The sequence below is a fragment of the Trypanosoma brucei genome, chromosome 1 (assembly GCF_000002445.2).
Source record: "Trypanosoma brucei brucei TREU927 chromosome 1, complete sequence".
Taxonomy (NCBI): domain Eukaryota; phylum Euglenozoa; class Kinetoplastea; order Trypanosomatida; family Trypanosomatidae; genus Trypanosoma; species Trypanosoma brucei.
Window position 1 is genome coordinate 1,061,300 of NC_008409.1, and position 3,373 is coordinate 1,064,672.

Sequence of the window (3,373 nt, forward strand, 5' to 3'; positions counted from 1 at the left end):
AGGATTAGGATTAGGATTAGGCTTAGGATTAGGATTAGGATTTTGGTTACTCGGTTAGGGTTAATTTTTTCCTCTTTTTTTTAAGTCATTTTTTAGTCATTTAGTGATGCAAGGGCTCTTTTCTTATATTTTGCGGCGGCGCTGGCAATGCGGTTTTTAAGTCTTTTTTTATTAACGACAGGTTGCTGATTTCTTAATTCACTTTCTTAATTCATTTTTTTTAATTTTCGGTTTGTCGCGGGTTTGTGGTTATTTATTTTAAATTTTCTTTAACCATGCAGCGGCTGTTTTATTATGCGAACCCTAACCCTCCTCGCCCCCCGCGCCCGCACGCCCTCCGCGGGGACTCCAGTCTTTATTCACGATTTATTATTTTTTTTTAGCGCAAGCACCTCCACTTTTTTTGTCGCCCTGACACTTAATTTTCATTTTTCATTTCGAATTTTTTTCACTTGTTTATTTAAATTGTTAATTTTTCTTTAACCATGCACCAGCTGTTTTATTATGCGAACCCTAACCCTCCTCCCCCAACGCACGCACCCCGCGCCACACCTCCAGTTTTTTTAATTTTTAACATCGGTTTTCGCGTTTAGTTCTTTTTAAATCTTGTCTTTTTTGTTTTGAATTTGAATTTTAATTTTTTTGTATTTTAATTTTCCGAAGTTTTGATTTTAATTTTTTTACAACCACAACTGCGAACTTTTTTTTGTCTTCTTGGTTTTTCGAATTTTTTTTTGACACCGCCTTTTTTTTGTTTTCAATCTTTTTAGTTTTTTTTCAGTTATTTTCTTTAATCCTTTTTTTTATTTTTCGAATTGTTTTTCGGTTTTTTGCGCGGTTTGTGGTTAGTTTTTTTAATTAGTGATGCAGCTGCAATTTTATTATGCGGACCCTAACCCTCCTCCCCCCCCGCCCCACGCGCCCCCCGCGCACGCAGCTCCAGTTTTTTTTCATGATTTATTATTTTTTTTAGCCATTCACGGCTCATTTTTTTTTCGCTCTGACGTTCAATTTTTTTTTTGTTTTTTTTAATTTTTTAAAAAAGTGATGCCGCGGCTCGATTTTACATTTATTTTTTTGTATTTTAATTTTTTCGAATTTTTCGGTTTGAATTTTTTTTCTTTAGCCGTGCAGCGGCTGTTTTATTATGCGAACCCTAACCCTCCTCTCCCCCCCGCCCCACGCGCCCCCCGCGCACGCAGCTCCAGTTTTTTTTTTAGAATTGTTTTTTCGTGATTCTTTTTTAGATATTTCCAATTTTGCAATGCACGAATTTTTTTTTAGCGCGGCTTTCCACGGCACTTTTTTTAACCCTTTTTTTCACTCTTCATTTTTGTATTTCGTTTTTTTTCTATTTTCCGAGTTTTTGAATTTTTTTTAGGGCTAGGTTTTTTTAAAGGTTTTTAGATTTTTTCTTTAATCCCTTTTTTGTTTTCTTTCTTTTGCGCGGTTTTTTTTGCGTTCATTTTTGGCCTTTTTTCGAATTTTTTTGTTTTTATTTTTGACCCCCGCCGAAACTTTTCGTTTAATTTTTTATTTTTTAAAATTTTTAAAAATTTTTTGTTTTAGCGCTCAATTTTTTTTTACGACCATTTTTGTTCGAAGCACACAAAGCGGTGTTTCGGGTTAGCGGGTTCGGGTTAGGGTTAATTTTTTTCATTCCAGTTTTTTTATTCCGCAACTCTGTCCTGCGTTGTTCTGATTTTTTATTAATACTGCGGCGGCAGTTTTATCTTGCGGTGGCGTTTAATTTATTTTTTTGTGTGTTATTTAAATTTTTTTTTAAATGATGCAGCTGCAATTTTATTATGCGGACCCTAACCCTCCTCCCCCGCCCCCCGCCCGCGACCCACGAGAAGCTTTTTTTAAATTTTTAATTTTAATCCTTTTTTTTGTATTTTGATTTTTTCGAATTTTTCGGTTTGGTTTTTTTTTGCACCACTTTTCAATTTTTTAATTTTTTTAAAAGTGATGCAGCGGCTCTTTTATTATGCGGAGCCTAACCCTCCTCCCCCCCGCACGCGCCCCCCGCAAACGCACCTCTTTTTTTTTAAATTTTTTTTAGCGCGTCCTTCAACCACAATTTTTAACCTTTTTTTTATTTTCCGACTTTTTAAATTTTATTTTTTTTGTTTTTTGAGTTTTTCGAATTTTTCAGTTTGTGGTTAGTTTTTTTAATTAGTGATGCAGCTGCAATTTTATTATGCGGACCCTAACCCTCCTCCCCCCCCGCACACGCACCCCCCGCGCAACCACCTCCAGTTTTTTAAATTTTAAATTGTTTTTTTTGTTTTGAATTTGAATTTTTTAATTTTTTAAAATTTTTTTTTAATTCAATTTTTAAATTTTTAATGACGATGCAGCGGCTATTTTGTTATGCAAACCCTAACCCTCCTCCCCCCCCCGCGCACGCCCTCGCACGCGCACCTGTTTTTTTTAAATTTTTTGGTTTTTTTTTCGCGGTTTGATTTTTTTTTTGTATTCTTGACTTTTTCGAATTTTTTTGACCTCAATGTTTTTAGATTTTCAGATTTTTCGAATTTTCTATTTTTAAACTTTCCGTTTTTTTTGGTTTTAATATTTAAATTTTTGATTCTTTTTTTTTATTTTTGCGAGATTTTAATTTTTTTTATATTTTTGAGTTTTTGTTTTTTTTTAACGAGCGCCAGCAGTTTATTTATATGTTTTTTTTTATTTTTGATCCCCGCCGAATCGTTTCGTTCAATTTTTTATTTTTTATTTTTTTAAATATTTTAAAATTTTTTGTTTTAGCGCTCAACTTTTTTTTTTTGCGGCCATTTTTGTTCAAAACGGAACCCGCTGTGTGACGGGTTCGGGTGTTTCGGGTTAGCGGGTTCGGGTTCGGGTGTTTCGGGTTAGCGGGTTCGGGTTAGGGTTAGGGTTAGGGTTAGGGTTAGGGTTAGGGTTAGGGTTAGGGTTAGGGTTAGGGTTAGGGTTAGGGTTAGGGTTAGGGTTAGGGTTAGGGTTAGGGTTAGGGTTAGGGTTAGGGTTAGGGTTAGGGTTAGGGTTAGGGTTAGGGTTAGGGTTAGGGTTAGGGTTAGGGTTAGGGTTAGGGTTAGGGTTAGGGTTAGGGTTAGGGTTAGGGTTAGGGTTAGGGTTAGGGTTAGGGTTAGGGTTAGGGTTAGGGTTAGGGTTAGGGTTAGGGTTAGGGTTAGGGTTAGGGTTAGGGTTAGGGTTAGGGTTAGGGTTAGGGTTAGGGTTAGGGTTAGGGTTAGGGTTAGGGTTAGGGTTAGGGTTAGGGTTAGGGTTAGGGTTAGGGTTAGGGTTAGGGTTAGGGTTAGGGTTAGGGTTAGGGTTAGGGTTAGGGTTAGGGTTAGGGTTAGGGTTAGGGTTAGGGTTAGGGTTAGGGTTA

General features: G+C 36.5%; 99 annotated features.

Moving 5' to 3' along the window:
• The first annotated feature begins 54 nt into the window (after positions 1 to 54).
• Positions 55 to 60: a repeat region (telomeric repeat hexamer TTAGGG).
• A 241-nt stretch (positions 61 to 301) lies between these two features.
• Positions 302 to 307: a repeat region (inverted telomeric repeat hexamer CCCTAA).
• Positions 303 to 313: a repeat region (core of the GC-rich subtelomeric repeat).
• A 198-nt stretch (positions 314 to 511) lies between these two features.
• Positions 512 to 517: a repeat region (inverted telomeric repeat hexamer CCCTAA).
• Positions 513 to 523: a repeat region (core of the GC-rich subtelomeric repeat).
• Positions 524 to 890: 367 nt separating this feature from the next.
• Positions 891 to 896: a repeat region (inverted telomeric repeat hexamer CCCTAA).
• Positions 892 to 902: a repeat region (core of the GC-rich subtelomeric repeat).
• Positions 903 to 1,154: 252 nt separating this feature from the next.
• Positions 1,155 to 1,160: a repeat region (inverted telomeric repeat hexamer CCCTAA).
• Positions 1,156 to 1,166: a repeat region (core of the GC-rich subtelomeric repeat).
• A 211-nt stretch (positions 1,167 to 1,377) lies between these two features.
• Positions 1,378 to 1,383: a repeat region (telomeric repeat hexamer TTAGGG).
• A 257-nt stretch (positions 1,384 to 1,640) lies between these two features.
• Positions 1,641 to 1,646: a repeat region (telomeric repeat hexamer TTAGGG).
• Positions 1,647 to 1,815: 169 nt separating this feature from the next.
• Positions 1,816 to 1,821: a repeat region (inverted telomeric repeat hexamer CCCTAA).
• Positions 1,817 to 1,827: a repeat region (core of the GC-rich subtelomeric repeat).
• Positions 1,828 to 1,998: 171 nt separating this feature from the next.
• Positions 1,999 to 2,009: a repeat region (core of the GC-rich subtelomeric repeat).
• Positions 2,010 to 2,210: 201 nt separating this feature from the next.
• Positions 2,211 to 2,216: a repeat region (inverted telomeric repeat hexamer CCCTAA).
• Positions 2,212 to 2,222: a repeat region (core of the GC-rich subtelomeric repeat).
• Positions 2,223 to 2,383: 161 nt separating this feature from the next.
• Positions 2,384 to 2,389: a repeat region (inverted telomeric repeat hexamer CCCTAA).
• Positions 2,385 to 2,395: a repeat region (core of the GC-rich subtelomeric repeat).
• A 495-nt stretch (positions 2,396 to 2,890) lies between these two features.
• Positions 2,891 to 2,896: a repeat region (telomeric repeat hexamer TTAGGG).
• Positions 2,891 to 3,373: a repeat region (TTAGGG).
• Positions 2,897 to 2,902: a repeat region (telomeric repeat hexamer TTAGGG).
• Positions 2,903 to 2,908: a repeat region (telomeric repeat hexamer TTAGGG).
• Positions 2,909 to 2,914: a repeat region (telomeric repeat hexamer TTAGGG).
• Positions 2,915 to 2,920: a repeat region (telomeric repeat hexamer TTAGGG).
• Positions 2,921 to 2,926: a repeat region (telomeric repeat hexamer TTAGGG).
• Positions 2,927 to 2,932: a repeat region (telomeric repeat hexamer TTAGGG).
• Positions 2,933 to 2,938: a repeat region (telomeric repeat hexamer TTAGGG).
• Positions 2,939 to 2,944: a repeat region (telomeric repeat hexamer TTAGGG).
• Positions 2,945 to 2,950: a repeat region (telomeric repeat hexamer TTAGGG).
• Positions 2,951 to 2,956: a repeat region (telomeric repeat hexamer TTAGGG).
• Positions 2,957 to 2,962: a repeat region (telomeric repeat hexamer TTAGGG).
• Positions 2,963 to 2,968: a repeat region (telomeric repeat hexamer TTAGGG).
• Positions 2,969 to 2,974: a repeat region (telomeric repeat hexamer TTAGGG).
• Positions 2,975 to 2,980: a repeat region (telomeric repeat hexamer TTAGGG).
• Positions 2,981 to 2,986: a repeat region (telomeric repeat hexamer TTAGGG).
• Positions 2,987 to 2,992: a repeat region (telomeric repeat hexamer TTAGGG).
• Positions 2,993 to 2,998: a repeat region (telomeric repeat hexamer TTAGGG).
• Positions 2,999 to 3,004: a repeat region (telomeric repeat hexamer TTAGGG).
• Positions 3,005 to 3,010: a repeat region (telomeric repeat hexamer TTAGGG).
• Positions 3,011 to 3,016: a repeat region (telomeric repeat hexamer TTAGGG).
• Positions 3,017 to 3,022: a repeat region (telomeric repeat hexamer TTAGGG).
• Positions 3,023 to 3,028: a repeat region (telomeric repeat hexamer TTAGGG).
• Positions 3,029 to 3,035: a repeat region (telomeric repeat hexamer TTAGGG).
• Positions 3,035 to 3,040: a repeat region (telomeric repeat hexamer TTAGGG).
• Positions 3,041 to 3,046: a repeat region (telomeric repeat hexamer TTAGGG).
• Positions 3,047 to 3,052: a repeat region (telomeric repeat hexamer TTAGGG).
• Positions 3,053 to 3,058: a repeat region (telomeric repeat hexamer TTAGGG).
• Positions 3,059 to 3,064: a repeat region (telomeric repeat hexamer TTAGGG).
• Positions 3,065 to 3,070: a repeat region (telomeric repeat hexamer TTAGGG).
• Positions 3,071 to 3,076: a repeat region (telomeric repeat hexamer TTAGGG).
• Positions 3,077 to 3,082: a repeat region (telomeric repeat hexamer TTAGGG).
• Positions 3,083 to 3,088: a repeat region (telomeric repeat hexamer TTAGGG).
• Positions 3,089 to 3,094: a repeat region (telomeric repeat hexamer TTAGGG).
• Positions 3,095 to 3,100: a repeat region (telomeric repeat hexamer TTAGGG).
• Positions 3,101 to 3,106: a repeat region (telomeric repeat hexamer TTAGGG).
• Positions 3,107 to 3,112: a repeat region (telomeric repeat hexamer TTAGGG).
• Positions 3,113 to 3,118: a repeat region (telomeric repeat hexamer TTAGGG).
• Positions 3,119 to 3,124: a repeat region (telomeric repeat hexamer TTAGGG).
• Positions 3,125 to 3,130: a repeat region (telomeric repeat hexamer TTAGGG).
• Positions 3,131 to 3,136: a repeat region (telomeric repeat hexamer TTAGGG).
• Positions 3,137 to 3,142: a repeat region (telomeric repeat hexamer TTAGGG).
• Positions 3,143 to 3,148: a repeat region (telomeric repeat hexamer TTAGGG).
• Positions 3,149 to 3,154: a repeat region (telomeric repeat hexamer TTAGGG).
• Positions 3,155 to 3,160: a repeat region (telomeric repeat hexamer TTAGGG).
• Positions 3,161 to 3,166: a repeat region (telomeric repeat hexamer TTAGGG).
• Positions 3,167 to 3,172: a repeat region (telomeric repeat hexamer TTAGGG).
• Positions 3,173 to 3,178: a repeat region (telomeric repeat hexamer TTAGGG).
• Positions 3,179 to 3,184: a repeat region (telomeric repeat hexamer TTAGGG).
• Positions 3,185 to 3,190: a repeat region (telomeric repeat hexamer TTAGGG).
• Positions 3,191 to 3,196: a repeat region (telomeric repeat hexamer TTAGGG).
• Positions 3,197 to 3,202: a repeat region (telomeric repeat hexamer TTAGGG).
• Positions 3,203 to 3,208: a repeat region (telomeric repeat hexamer TTAGGG).
• Positions 3,209 to 3,214: a repeat region (telomeric repeat hexamer TTAGGG).
• Positions 3,215 to 3,220: a repeat region (telomeric repeat hexamer TTAGGG).
• Positions 3,221 to 3,226: a repeat region (telomeric repeat hexamer TTAGGG).
• Positions 3,227 to 3,232: a repeat region (telomeric repeat hexamer TTAGGG).
• Positions 3,233 to 3,238: a repeat region (telomeric repeat hexamer TTAGGG).
• Positions 3,239 to 3,244: a repeat region (telomeric repeat hexamer TTAGGG).
• Positions 3,245 to 3,250: a repeat region (telomeric repeat hexamer TTAGGG).
• Positions 3,251 to 3,256: a repeat region (telomeric repeat hexamer TTAGGG).
• Positions 3,257 to 3,262: a repeat region (telomeric repeat hexamer TTAGGG).
• Positions 3,263 to 3,268: a repeat region (telomeric repeat hexamer TTAGGG).
• Positions 3,269 to 3,274: a repeat region (telomeric repeat hexamer TTAGGG).
• Positions 3,275 to 3,280: a repeat region (telomeric repeat hexamer TTAGGG).
• Positions 3,281 to 3,286: a repeat region (telomeric repeat hexamer TTAGGG).
• Positions 3,287 to 3,292: a repeat region (telomeric repeat hexamer TTAGGG).
• Positions 3,293 to 3,298: a repeat region (telomeric repeat hexamer TTAGGG).
• Positions 3,299 to 3,304: a repeat region (telomeric repeat hexamer TTAGGG).
• Positions 3,305 to 3,310: a repeat region (telomeric repeat hexamer TTAGGG).
• Positions 3,311 to 3,316: a repeat region (telomeric repeat hexamer TTAGGG).
• Positions 3,317 to 3,322: a repeat region (telomeric repeat hexamer TTAGGG).
• Positions 3,323 to 3,328: a repeat region (telomeric repeat hexamer TTAGGG).
• Positions 3,329 to 3,334: a repeat region (telomeric repeat hexamer TTAGGG).
• Positions 3,335 to 3,340: a repeat region (telomeric repeat hexamer TTAGGG).
• Positions 3,341 to 3,346: a repeat region (telomeric repeat hexamer TTAGGG).
• Positions 3,347 to 3,352: a repeat region (telomeric repeat hexamer TTAGGG).
• Positions 3,353 to 3,358: a repeat region (telomeric repeat hexamer TTAGGG).
• Positions 3,359 to 3,364: a repeat region (telomeric repeat hexamer TTAGGG).
• Positions 3,365 to 3,370: a repeat region (telomeric repeat hexamer TTAGGG).